Raw genomic sequence first — 15271 nt, 5'->3', positions numbered from 1 at the left:
TAGAAATTTATTATTATCAATGAATTCCAGGAGCCTCCTGGACCTCTTGTAGCTCACTGTTTGGTCTTTCCAACAGATATCTGGATGGTTGAAGCCCCCCATCAGGATAAGAGCCCATAAGCACGACTCCTCCTGCATCTGAAGCAAGAAAGCCTCATCAGTGGTCTCCTCTTGATCAGCTGGCCTGTAGTATACAACTATCACCAGCTGGCCTTTGTTAGACCCATCCCTAATTCTAACCCACAAGCCAACCCTCCAGACTCTCACTCACCTCTCCCTTGAGTTCCAGGGCCTCAAACCTGCTGCGCAAAGGCACTGGGGGAGCTGAAGATGGTTGGGATGGGGGATTCCCACTTCGCCAAGCCAGTATCCATTTCCACTCCTCCTTTCTCAAACTGCTGCTAGAGGACAGGCAGCTCACTGCAGCACAGTCTGTCTGTTGGTTCCTCTCTCCCACCTGTTTGCAAGGCAGCAGGATGTGACGTGCTATATGTGGAGCCTGAGCTGTGTGCCAAGATCTCAGGACCGACAGGGACTGGCACCACCAATCAATCTCTCTCTCACACTACTTTATGGTCCTCAGTGTCTCCACCTCCTTCTTCAGGTCAACCATAAGGCTGAGTAAGTCATTGAGCTGGTCACATCTTATACAAGTGCTGCCTCCATCACCCGGCACTGAAAAGGCCAGGCTCCGGCATTCATGACAGCCAGTGACCTGTGTACTAGAATCTTGTTTTGGGGCCTCAGTCTGAGTCTCCACACTTTTTTAGCATCAGGTATCCTTTCAAGGATGCAGAGGACCTCAGTCTGGGTCTCCACATTCTTTATGGCTGCAGTCTTCCTTCTGCATGAGCATGAGACCTCTGGCTGTGTCTCCACAATTTTTGTGATGGTAGCCTTCCGCCGGGGTGCAGCCATTGCTAACCGGCAGGCACACTAACAATAATAGATAGCCTTAATGGGATGTGACTAATCAGCCCCACCCTGCTGCCGGTAATGCTGGCTTTGCCCTCGCCCCATTGCCGAGTCCTTAACAGGAGCCTCCTCACTTATCACACCTATCAAGGGGTGATAGCAACCCTTCTTGCTGTGTAGTCCCATAAATGCTTCTATAAGGATTTGCATAATCTACAGGATTAGGGTCTTGCATTTCATTGTGTTTTCAACATGTGAGAACAAGTTTTCAGATTCTTGGCCATATTTTCAGAACACTGGTAGAACTGGACACTAGATACTTATGCCAAGACAGACTTAAAAGTGGGGTCATAGACTTTTATTGTTATGACTCCTCAAAGAAAAGTGGCTTGATTTAAACAAATTTTATCCTAAATAGAGAGCTGAATAGGAAAGAAAAATGACTACTTGACAGGAAATATAACACATCACCACATTAATTAATTTAGGTCTCCAGAATTAGAAGTTTGCAGATACAAAGAAAAGAAAACAAAGAAGTGAAAAGAGAAAAAAGGGAAGGGAAGAGAAAAAGCTTTCCAGAGAAGGACCTGAGTGTTCTTGTGCACAACAGCTTGGCCCTGAGCAAGCAGTATGCATCTGTGGCCAACAAAGCCAGTGGTATCCTGGGGTGCATTAAATAGAGCGTGGTAAGCTACTCTGCTCTGGTGAGACTACATTAGAATTCTAAATTGCCCAGTTCTGGGCTCCTTAGTTCAGAAAGTTACAGGGATCTCCTAGAAAGATTCTAGCCAAGAGCCACAGAGATGATAAAATACTTGGAGCATCCCCCTGTGAGGAAAGGCTGAGTAACCTGAGTCTGTTCAGCCTGGGGAAAAGAATACTGAGGGGGAAATCACTTAAAACTGCGATTTTAGGATTACAACTTTTAGTATAAACCTACATGAACATTTGATGTGTGGTGTCTGTACCTATATATACAACTACTACAAAGATTAAATTTATTCTCTTTTGTCTTTCTGTCAGCTCAAAATTTCTCCCAGCTTTAAATGTGTTAGGCTCTTAAGCTCCATAAGCTGCAGCAAAGATTGCAGAAATTTCCTTTTGCTATGAATGTCCTCTCATATTTTTCAGGACTGATCATTTTGGAATCTGATAAACAAGTTTCCAGTGTGGTAAACTATGTCACATATTTTTAAAGCCAAAGAAATTGAAGGTTTCAAATAAACCTCTACCTGTATAAATGTGAATTAAGGTTATGTGCTATCCTGAACTCTCTTGCACAATCTGAAGCAGTGACTGGGACCTGCATACTGTCACCTGCTCAAATATCTCCTTTATAACTCCAATCCTGTTTCTATCAGCTCCCATAAATGAAAATGTTTCAAAGAGTGTCCAGTTAAGAAGTCTTTCGTTTGTACTCATTAGTGCTTTTGCCATAAAATGTATTCCCAGTTCAGTGAATGGACATTTAGAATCTCTTTATGTAGTAAGAATTAGGACACAGAATCTTCTTCCTATTACTAACTTAGTGTGTACCACTTGTCCATTAAAAAAAAAAAAAAGTACATGTGTACACAAAATTATTTCTTGAATAATTAAAAAAAAATTACCTTTCATTACCTCTCTATTGTAGAAGTTAATTTTTTTTTTTTTTTTTTTGTATGGATATGGAGGTGAAAACATTACTCATGAGGCATTAAAAGCTATCATTTATCTTGTCAAATCATCATCAGAATGGATTACAGAAATGAGTATTCAAGTACCATAAAAGAGAATAATTTTAGATCTATTAATTGAACTGAATATCCTGTTGCATTACCAGCCAAAACTTCAAGCCAGAATACTCTCAAACACATATGGATAAGCAACTGAGCCTGCAGCATGGAAAAAGGAAAAAAAATCATTTTTACCCTTCACCTTATTCTGTTCTGATAACACATGCTACCAGATCAGTCGATGCTATTGACAACATTACAGAACTTTTTTACAGAATGAGATGCTTTGAATGATACAAATAATTGTTTCATTTCATCATGAATGAGGAAGAAATTGTTTTTAAATAAGCTGAGGAAAAGAGTAAGTTTTTAATGCAAAATGATAAAAATGGAACAAAGCAAACTTCATAAATGTTGGGACAGGATTGATTAAAAAGCTAAGGAAGCAAAGGGAGAAGGGAATGGAGCCACTGAGAGAAACAAGTCGTTACAAGAAAAAATATAAGCAGAGAAAGAATTGAGAAACAAAATAATGGAAAGACTTTGAAATGTGGATGAAAAGAACATAGAATGAAGTATTTGTTAGATATGAACCATAATGGCAATTGTAAGAATTTGTTGTTTTATTTTATTTAACGCAAAAATATTTAGGAACATTTGACCAAAATATTTAGAAAATCCGAGAAGACTTCCTTGGACCTGCAAGTGGATGGACTAGATGTTCTTGGAGTCCTATTCCAAACTACATGATTTTGTGATCTAGTGGAAATGTTATTTCTGTGCTTCTTTTGTTAATGAGTTCTTAAAACAATTATTCTGCTTTGCTTATTTTATTAAAAGATTTATATTTAAAATATATTTCCTAAAAAGAGGGAAAAATAAATTCTTTTTCCCCTGTTCATTAACTTTTCACTTCTTCAGGTGTTAATTAAAGGTCAAGTGTTTCCACCTTTATTTATCACTGACCTATAATAGTTGTTTCATGTTCCCTACTGATACTGGGGGTTTTTATAATGAGAAATATTTCCCTGAAAACTTCCTGTTATATTGGAAACTGAATTCCCCTAAATTTGAAAGTGAAAGCTGTTAAGCCCAGAGAAAACAATAATATATTATAATACTAACATGCTAATAATCAGAGAATATTTTTAATAACTCTACTTTAAAGATGCTCCATTTACAATTTACAATAGTGTTAGATATGTTTTATGAACAGAATATTTGATTTGTTGTGATTCATGAAAAGTAGTACGGACTTTTTAATTAATTAGGTACTTGATGTATATATTGTGTTTTCATTCTTGTGATATAAAATGTATTTCTAAAACTAGTAGTAGACCATCCCTATTTTCATAGTAACAGTCATTCTCAATCAAGCTGCATGAAGAATGGTAAACAAAAACGTTCATGCAAATCTGCTAGACTCTTTCCAAATATTTCGGACTGAAAGGGCTTATTAGAAATAAATCATGTTCCCATTCATACCGTAACAAGAAAAAGAATTAAGCAGCAGTATAAAAAAGCAGAGGTACACATCTGATATATTATATCCTGTATTAAGATTAAAGATCTTTCAACATAAGCATCTATAGCAACTGTCCCACCAGAGCACTAAAAATGTAAGTCTCATGCATAAAATATCTTAAATTCAAATTCACCATGGATATAAAGAACTGTCATGTGAAACAATTGTGATTTTAGCATTTTTCCCATTTTTTATTTTTTGAACGCTAAGCAAATAAGGCTTGACAAGGAATGTACAAACTGACTGCAGTTCAGAAACTACAATTTTGAACAGGAATAAAGTAACAATGGAAAGAAAGCTTTCCATTATGTCCTACAATATTTTAATCAAATTGTAATTGCTTTGTGCTCCACGTGGTTCTGTGAAAGTATTCATTCTTCATAAAAATTTGTAATCCATGTGAAACTGATGCAACTTTCACCACATTTTAATTGATTGGGAAGATATGCATGAGTGCGTCAATAATCACCTCAGATTTCAAAAAGATTACTCAAGGAGCTGTCAAGGTAGAGGACTCATGCCAGGGGCATACAGGCTCATACTTAAGATAGTGAAAGATTAATAAATGAAAACAATTTATTCTAGTAATTTAGAAATATGTATTTCAAAACAAACAAATAAAAAAAAACTATACCTGTATATAGTTTTGTAACAGCATATCTTTTACAACACCTAAGCATGTTTGTTTGGGAATACTGTTTCTTCATTTGATCCAACTAAAATCTGTAATTTATAATTTCATACAGAGTTTTTGCAACCAAATCTGAATGTGTATCTCCAATGTGTTATTTATAAAATAACGTGTTATAAAAAATAAATAAATACTCGATTCTAACATTCTTGGGATTTATGAACAATATATAGCCCCTTCATATATTTTCAAAATCTATTTGAAATATACTAGAATGACTTTCACATAAGTGTGTTCATGCATGAAATAAAATCATGCATTTTTAAGAAAACTGCTTTCTAACAAATTTGTTTCAGAATATGCACATAATTAGAGTCACATCTCTGCATAGTAGCCAATATTATATCATTATTTGCCAAATAGCACTTTGTAAACAAAATGTGCCACCTCAGGATATCCATTCCTTTTCAAAATTTTACTTGTGCTCATTCAAAGAGAAGAGGTATTTGACAGGGACATATTTATTGACTAGCATGATGTCAGACTGATCAAAGAACCAAATTGATTACTTTTCTCCATATAGTTTGATTTAAAAAATAGAATTTTAGAAACAACTGGAAGTGTGTCATTGCATATCAGATAGATATATTTGGCTTGTTCTTGTAATGTGAGCTTATCAAGAGTTCAGTGTATCTTTTTTTCCTGAAGCTCTGTTACACAGCAGATGGGATGTCTAACATCCTTTTCTATTTAAAACATGCAAGTTCTAATCAACAAGAGGGTTTAGAATGTTAAACCAGCCAGCCATAAGAAATGTGTCACACAGTTTGCTGTCATCCTAATTAATTAGATTGCATTATTTGTTGTCCCCAGTGAATTCAGATGAGCTCAATGACTGATAATAGCCTCAATTTTTTTAGGGATTTTCTTTTAATTTTATTCACTTTGATTTAGGAGAGAATGTGTAGAAGGATAAGCAACCTATCACTAAGTCAGGTTATTCAGAAATACACACTTGTGACCTATTAATATGAGCAAACATTTACCCTGTTACTAAGGTCATTTTAATTTTAAATCTTTCAGGCTAATGTTTCTTGAATAATTACTATTTCAGTAATTATTCTGCACTTTTATAGCACATTTCCAGACATGTTTTGTAATAGAGTTCTTGCCCTCCTGACATAGGAACTCTCAATAATATTATGCAAATGTTTATAGTACAGGACAAATGAAATCTAAGGGTTAACGTAATACAAGTCAATATTAAATAAATTTTTTAAAAAAAAAAGTTAATCAGCTCTTCTCAGTCAAGAAAACATAGTTAACTGCTTTTTGTTGCTTTAATTTTTGGATTTACATACAAATGATCTTGATAAATACAATATTGAATGATACATTATTGGCAACTGACATAATATAGAGGAATAATCTTGCAGCATTTGTCTTTCTCTTGGTGAAGAAAATTCAAAGTAGGCCAATGAAAAATATCTCTGGATGGTGGAGGAATTAATGAGACTTTAATAAAGAAAATGGCAGTTTTTCTACTGGTCATGATTAATTATAATTTCTTTGTTTCTGGTAGAAATATTGAACTTTATTAAGGGATTAATTTTGTCAGTGGAAGAAGGGACAGAAAATTAAAGAAGCTGCTACTGGAAAAGTGTGTTGCTACATGTAAGAGTATTTTCCTCAAAACAAATGCATCATTTATGAATTTCTAGATGCTTTGATTTTATTATATAGTGTATGTATTACTTCTGCCTGTACACATATTTAACTGGTTTGGATTTATGGAATAATTTCGTATAAGAATAGAAAAGGCAGCAACATTTACATTTATAATTGCCTACTGTTTTTGATTAAAATTGCATTTTGGTACACCCGTGAATACTGAAATACTAGTGAATCAATGGTGAACTAGTGAATATTATTGAAATACTTGCACAAAACATCAGAATATCAAGACAGGGTTAAATCAATAATTATAATCTCTGGTGAAAATTTCCACTTCTACTTCAGTAAATGTGAAGAAAAGTGAGTAAAATGCAAATAATTCTTTGAGTGAGGCTGCTTTGAAATACTCATACTTCATGATCTTTAATGCATCCCTCTTTATAGAAACTTTAGCCTTATACATTGTGTTACAGCAACACATTCATAAAGCATCCTTGAAGAAATATTTATTCTTATTAAACATTCTTGACTTTCCTTGAGTGTCACTGACAGGAGAAATGCCTAATTCTCAAATTTGCATGAGTAGAATTTTAGTTATCTTTTTTTTTTTATAGAAGAATCATAGTCATTTTCGTATGTTCTCCTAGAGAAGGAATTCCATTCTTCAGGCATCCACCCATCCTTCACTGTACTCTTATGTTCCTTTTGAAGTCATGTACTGAAAATTTTACACAAAATTCAACATGTAGCCATACTCATATTTAATAAAGTTCTTGTAAAATGTATCTGAGAGATGGTTTCTGCAGGAAGTGTGCTGTTGCTGGAGGGCTTTGTCACCAAGTGGAGGAGTAACATGAGGAAGTCATCAGTCTATGAAGCATCAGAGATGAGAGGTGAGGACCAAATCTTTCCAGAGGCACGAGATCTTCAGGAACTCCTCAACTGACCTCAACTGCAGACCTCAACTGCAATGGAGACATAGAAGGTACCCAACTCTAGCTAAGTAGTTAAGTACAAACATCTGTGAAGGTGAAGGATGTAAGGTGGTACTTTCTGGCACCAAGAGGAATGATCCTGCAGAAACCTTGCAGCTATTGCACAGGTTCACTGCCCTCAAAGCTGAGAAGGAATTGGGTGTGTTTTCAAGAGATTCAGAATCATGGAGGAGCCACAGGAGTAGTGACAGTAATGGATGGTTCCCTGCTGCAGAGGAAGGATCCATCTGCCAAGCTCACCTGTCATCTAGAGGAGTTTGCTTCTTGCTGTGGTCGTAGGTATAGTATGTTTACTTTTGATGTTCTTTCAGTGGTACTACCAGTGGATAGATGGATATCTGATAGAAAATCCCATGAGGAGAGATGCTCTTCTGAACTTCCTACTCATGAACAAGCTCTGAAGAAGCCTTATTTCTTCCTTTCTATGATCTGACAGAATTACTTTAGGACTAAAATCTAACTTGCTACAGTATTCTAAAATGCCCTTTTTTCAATGAAGAAAAAAAGCAGTAAACATAACTAACTCTTTTATAACCCATTCTAAATAAAAAGTTAAGATTTTTTCAACTGTAATACTTTGGGTTCATTCTTTCACAACTTGGGAAGAAGGAGAAATCCACTCACTAAATGTATGAAAATATTTTGAAATGACTGATATCCTCCAAGAAGTTGACATATGAAATATTTTCTAAAGTCAAGCAGATACAAAAGATTCACTGTAATAATTATAGGGAAGCATGCACTGAATTTCAGGCAGGATTCTTAATAACATTTATAGGACATAGTAAAATTTTCTCTGTTAGAATTAATGTATTTCCTTCTTTAATTTAGTCAAATTATTGATGTCATTTATTCTGTTTGTTTGTTTTCAAGCATTCTCCATACTTGGGATCCATTTTAGTATTTATTTAATGGAATTTTTTTTTCAAGTTAAATTGATTTCAAACTTCTTTATTTCATTGATGTGATATAGGAGAGTCATGAGTCAATTGTGTGTAGCTTCAGTGCAGGCTGCACAGGTAACAGTGGAATGCTATGGAGGGGAAAACAGTGCAATGCTAACTCCACCTCTCACTGATTTTTTCTGCAGTCAACGTACCCCAGATAAGCCAAAAGATTTGACACTGATGACATAGAGAACAAGAATTCTTTTCCTTAAGTCTTTCTTCTTCAGTTTTCCTGTCTTGATTGAATCAGTGATGTATGGATGTGCACAGAAAAATATTGCACCTCAGCTTCTCTAAATTCTCAACTGACACACAGTGTAGGGTCTTTTCTTTGAATATTATAAATTTGTAAGCAAAACTTTGCTTTGAACTCGAACGTAGAAAGATGTTAATATTTTCTTATTCAAATGAAATTTTGTATCCATATTCTGCTTTGAAAACTTTCAAGATTTTCTAGAATTTTCTAGATTTCTGAAGACCTCACCAGGCACTCTTCATTGAATTTTTGAACTGTTGTCTCGAATTTTTGCTGTAGGAATAGAGCTACCTATTTCTTTAATTCCTAATTAAATACCTAATAATTGATACCTAATTTCTTTAAAATTGCAACTTAACCTAAATCTTAACTTCAGGCTACTACTGATGCACTAACCATCTGCTAGGTAGCAGAAAACAACAGAAACTCTTAAAGTAGGGATCCAGGATCAAGGAGAAATGCTTTGAATCAGGTTTTTACTACTGAATGTAACTTGTATGAAGAGTTCTGCTCAGTATAGTCAGATCCCTCTGATCTCAGTACATGATATTTCTCAGATGAGTGTGCTATTCATCCTTTGACATTAACCAAAGGGGGAAAGAAAAAAAAATTGAGAAATTGTTTCTGAAACATAGTTGTCTCTGCTATTATATCAATATAAGTTAAATATATCTTTTGTAAGTAAAACTGTCTCAGCCTACCGTACTCAGATTTGTACTGTTTTCAGAGAACGCAAACGTGAAGTCCATTTTAATGGCTAGTTTGGGATAGGATTACAAGCATGAAGATAACTATGATTTTATAAGTTTTTTTTTAGCAATTTTCCTCCATTTTCTTTGAGCAAAAGCATTATATCAGCATGTGTAATGATGTATTTAAAATATAATTACATTGAACATTCAGCAACAGGGACTTTTTTCAGTTTATCCTATAAGTCCTAAGACACTCTGCTAAAACTATGCCTAAAACAGAGAGGATCAAATAAATAAATAGAAAAACATTCAGCTGTTATTGAAAATTCAGGTCAAAGCTTCCAGACACATAGATTATTTTTGAAGGATATGCAGTTAAGATCAATATAGTGCCATTAGAAAATACATTTTTGCTGAGTCATCCACAAGCATCTTGGAGCCTTCAGTTTTAGCAAACATTAATTGTAGTATCTGGATAAACTCAGTGATCTGTGAAGGTAAATAAATATCCATAAAAATGATGCACTGAATTTCTTCTGTCTAGTCACCAAATATTAACAGGAATTTTCAAATGGAACTAAATTGTCCACATTATTACAAAAATATTACTCACTGTAAACTTTTATCTGTGGGTCAATGAATGTACTCTTAATGATTTTTATAAGCTACTTTAGCTTCCTGTTGATGTCCTTACTATGTATTTTCACATTTGAAATTCTTCAGTGTTAGATTCTGAGGGTTTTTTGTTTTTTTTTTTTGTCAGTGATGGCAGTATTTTTGCAAACTTCTAGCTACTAACTGCCAGTCTCATTATTTAGTTAATACCAAGCTTTTTAACCGTAACAGATATAAATCTAATTTACATATATTTATGCAAACACATGCATACATATTGTGCAATATAGTTCATATAAAAATATATATTATACATGTAGGTTGCTCCAAAAATAATGCCTCCTATTTATTTCCATGGAAACTGCAACAGATACAGGACACAGAATGTTTTCTCATCAGAATTTATGTGACTAACCAGCAATTCTTATAGCATATCTCTAGCCATTAATTCAAAAGAAAACAAATCTGTGCTGTTGACTGTGCAATAGTTAGTTATTAGTAGTTACAAGATATAGATTTAAGGTGTTCTTCTATGAAAAATGCTCAAATCTTTCTTGAGGTCTGTAGGAGAAAAGCTGAGTCACCACCTGAAACAATGACAGAGCACGGTGGGAAGGCAGGGCCAACCCAGGGGAGCTCAGGTGTATCCACCCCTTCCCAGACCTTATTTAAGGTTTGATAGTGGAGGCAAGGGTATCTTGTTAGTTATCCCTGTGTACTGAGGCCTTCCAAACGTAAGAAATTTTTCTTCCTTTGTGTCTGTGTCTATGGCTGCTGTATCAGTTCTTGTTGTCATTTGCTGCAGGCTAGAGTTGTGCCACCCCGCTATTATCATGGAACTTTCCACTGCATTATAGTGTTACAACCTATAGCACTGTAATTTATACACATGTCTGGAAAGCTGTTCTCTATCTTTCTCTTTTGAAAGGTTGTAGTAAATAGGGGATATTTGTTAAAAAGTTAAGTATTGAGTGTTTTAAAAAAATAGGTGAATCTTGTAAACTCTACATTGATCACCCTCAGCTCAGTTGCTTATATACGTAGGCACATGAAGAAAAGTAGGTTATTGTGAGCAACCATAATAGATTTATTAAGGAAATACTGTGCTTGACAAACTTTCTGTGATAAAATCTCTGCCTTAGTGAAGGAAGAGAGAGTATTACCATTATTTTTAGAAGGCTTTCAACATAGTTGATTAGGCCAGATGATCTTGTAGGTCCTTTCCAACCTTGCGCTTCTATGATTCTAGCCTTCCATAATATCATTACAGCCAAATCACGTGAGGTGAGAACCAACTGAACAGAATACAAGTCCAATGACTGAATCTTTTAAAGAAATCTCTTCTGTGCTATCTGTAATTTATATTGGTCTTTCCAAGGATTTTAAGTTTCAAGTTTCTTAAAAATGGCCTCCCTTCTCACAATTTTTTTTTTCTTAAATTATTTTTAATCATGTTTTTAAATGACCATTAAATTTAATTGATTTTAGAAGTCTGTAAATATGTGACTTAGTATTCAAGAAGCAATTCTTTTTGGCACCAATTGTGCCAAAAAGACTTCTCAACTGTTTGTGACTTCACAAACAGCTGAAACCACTTAATGAATTGATAGTGAATAAATATTTATTAATTCTGAATATGACATAAAGATTTGGTCTAAATTTTTGTTTGCAGCATACAGCCTATTCTTTCTCTATTATCTCCTCAGACTGGTAGTCCAGAAAGTGGATCGAGTGAAATTAATATTATCAGGAAAAAAAAAAAGGAAATCTTTGTGCAGCTTTTTTTTTTTTTTTTTTTGGTCCCACTTTCCCTGGAATTGTAGTAGTGAAAAATAAGGGGATAACAAAATAGAGCAACACAATGCAAAAACAAAACAAAAAAAGCCTCTCAGTAATAGTATTTTTTTTTTTTTTTAAAGCAAATTTACACACTGCAGATTTCAAACTCTCTATTACTTTTCTTTATAGGTTCCTTTTCTTTCCCCTTACGGTGTGAGAAGTCACTTCCAAATAGCTGTGGAAAATATGATAACACAAATTATCAAGTATAAAATAGTGTTTAATGCACACATAGGAACATATTATAGACTTGCAGATTTATTCCAGTGGTGACACTGATTTTTCATCTACTACAGTCAGTGTGTGGTCACTATTCTTGAGCCTAAGATTAGTTTCTATTGTAATTTAAAGTACTTCAATTGAAATGAAAATGAATTTATTTTTGAATCAACATTGTCTTTTTTAATTTCTTTAATTTGAATGTGTTAGAAAACTTTGGAGACAACTCATATTGTACAGACTGATAACTTTGTCTCATAGCCAAATGCATTCTCCTACTCCATTATTTGATTAATATATCTAATCCACATAATTAGTTCAGTAATATTATTTGTCACACCAATTCTTACTCCTATTGGGGTGGGTCTAGAGGAGATAATCAGAGGGCTGGAGCATCTCTCTTATAAAAAAGGTTTAGTGAGCTGGACTTCTTGGAGAATAGAAGAATCTGGGAAGACCTCGTTGCAGCCTTCTAGCACGAAAGAGGAACCTGTAAACAAGAAGGAGATGTCTTTTTGCACAGTTGGATGGTAATGAGACAACGGAAAATAGTTTCAAACTAGAATGGGGAAATTCAGGTTAGATGTTTTCTGCTCAGGAAAGTTCTGAATGCCTGGTTCCTAGAGTTGGACAGGTTGGATAGGGCCCTGGGCAGCCTGACTTAGTGGTGGAAACTGTGTTCACAGCAGAGGGGTTGGAACTATACAATCTTTAAAGTTCATTCCAACCCAGGCCTTTCACCGTTCTGTGACAATTCTATGAATTATGAAATAACTAACATTAAAGCATTTTATAAGAATCATGAGGTTGTCATCATTTTATGTCCTGAATGCAGAGAAAAGCCATGACCAATTTCCAAAACTTTCAAGGATGCAAGAAATAATCATCAGCCATAATTCCATTTGGATAACACTGAGTATTCCCAGCTCTCAGGTATAAGATAGTTTTAGTGAATATATTATTCCAGTAATCAAGAAAGCTGACTTCTGTGGGTCTGCAATTTCATACAGCTTGTAAGAGCAAATAGCCACTTAACAAACTGAACTGCAGATGAAACCTTCTGCCATTTTGATACTAAGAGGAGTTTTGCCACAGAGTTTAGAAGAGGTATCATTTTCAAATCTGGAGAAAGGGTGCAATGCTCTGCTGCAGAAGGCTAACATTAAGAGGAAAAAACAAATTTAGTTTATATGTAAGATCTAATGCAAGCTGTCAAAAGGAACTGAAGTGAAGAATTTTTTTTTTTTTTTTTTTTTAAGACCTGGAACCTGTTCCTTTTTCTAACAACTTTTATCAGGTATACTAGCTACTACAGGGGTTGCTACTCACATTGGCAAGGAAAGGGACAGATAACTTAGACCCTTTCACTCTGTTGTCTTTTAGAGCAGAGTGCTCCAGAACTAAGCTGGCCCAATTCAGGAAAGTTCAATGACTCTCAGTACAGAAGCATATTCTTGCCTTGACATCACAGAGTCATGCAATTAAAAAAATTTGCAAATCTGTTCCTCACAAAGCTATTGATTGAATGAGTTAAGTCATTCATATTGATGCTTTTCTTTTTTCCTGAAATGTGTCTGACAAAAACAATGTTAAAAATATATATGTCCATAATCAAATTAAAATATTGAGTGTACGGCAGTGCTATCATGTTTTCCACCTATTACTGTTGTGCATTAGCAGGTTTTTGCCAATGAACTTCATCAAAAAGAAGGGAGATTTTAATATATTTAAAGAAGACCATGTTTTGATGAACAAATTGTTACTGAGACTTTCTTTTTCTTTTTTTTTTTTTAAGACTTGCATATTTTATTTTCTTTTCTTTTTTTTATTTTTATTTTTTTTTTAAAGAGAGCTTTCAAATAGCTTTGTAGAAATCTCTTTCCATTATCTAGAATCACGGGCTGGGGCAAGGTGAATAAATAAGGATCAATGATTTTTCCAGTTATTACCTTTGAAAGGCTAAACAAGCAGTTGGACCAGGCAATGAATAAATGCTAGGCATGCAAAATCTAAGTGGAGTTATCTTATTTTATTTTTTATTATAGAGCACACTTGATTGTGGAAAAACAAGTTTCCAGTAGTGTGTAAGTGCAGAGTATATGAGCCATCTGGTCAAACTTTGAAATAGTTTCTGTAAGAAGTTAAACTGGAGACAATTGTGTTCAGTAGAAGTTAGTATATTGGAAAAAAAAAATATTGTAAAACATTCAAAAATTTCAACATACTTTTTTTTTTTTTTTTTTTTAATAGAACAAGAAAAGATATTTTAATAATGGTATTTTGGCTTTTTTTTTTTTTTTCTTTAAAATATACCAGTGAATTTGAAAGAGGTCTGTTGTGTGTGTGTGGCTTTTTTTTTTTTTTTTTTTTTTTTTTTTTTTTTTTCCAAGCAAGCTTCAAGGTCAGTCAGACCTTACTAAAGCAAGAGACACTGGCAAAGTCAAAGGATTTGAAATGTTGTTTCAAAGTGAAACATGAAACATTTTCCTGTTGCTATTTGTATTTACAATCATATCTGAAATCCAATGTAACTGCCATTTAACAGAAGATACTTCAATTTCCATTTGGGTTACTCTTATTCTTCATGTTATGTTATTTGTCAGACAGTAGAACAAGGAATGAAAGAAGCTAAACACTTGAATACAGTAGTGTTCTTATACACTTTCTTATGAAAATTGCTTTCTGTTTTGTTGTTATAGTAACACCTTTATGAAATATGTCATATGTACTATTCTTGTTCTTATGATACGACTGAAGTCTTAAAATTGTGGAGACAAGATAGGAGACTTTTTCTCTTGCTTGGTGATCAAAGCACAAAAATCTAATGCTCAATTTCATGAGTTCTTTGCACTCAAACTCTTGTTCCTTCTTATTATAGACTGAAAAGTACTAATGATATGAACAGCTATAAATAATAGGGTACACGAATATCACAGTGACTGGCAGGTTTTAAATGGTGATCACCTGCATGCATAGTTAAATCAGAGATTGTCGAGACAAAAAGGTTATGCCAGTTGATGAAGCAGTATGGAATGACACAGAAAACACTGGTATTATACAATACTGATTGTAATATTTTAGATGATAAACACCTGCCTTCATAATTAAATCAGGCAGTACCAAGAAAAAATGTCAAAATGAATATGCAGTCCAGAGCACTCCTTATAGATAAAAATAGTATTTTGAATATAGGCTGATAGTTGAGATATTGAAAGCTGTGTTTACAATATGCAGTAAGAAGTACGCAT

Source organism: Tetrao urogallus (assembly GCF_951394365.1).
Source record: "Tetrao urogallus genome assembly, chromosome: 4".
Lineage (NCBI taxonomy): Eukaryota > Metazoa > Chordata > Aves > Galliformes > Phasianidae > Tetrao > Tetrao urogallus.
The sequence above is the reverse complement of the archived record's forward strand: the minus strand, read 5'-3'. Positions refer to the sequence as shown.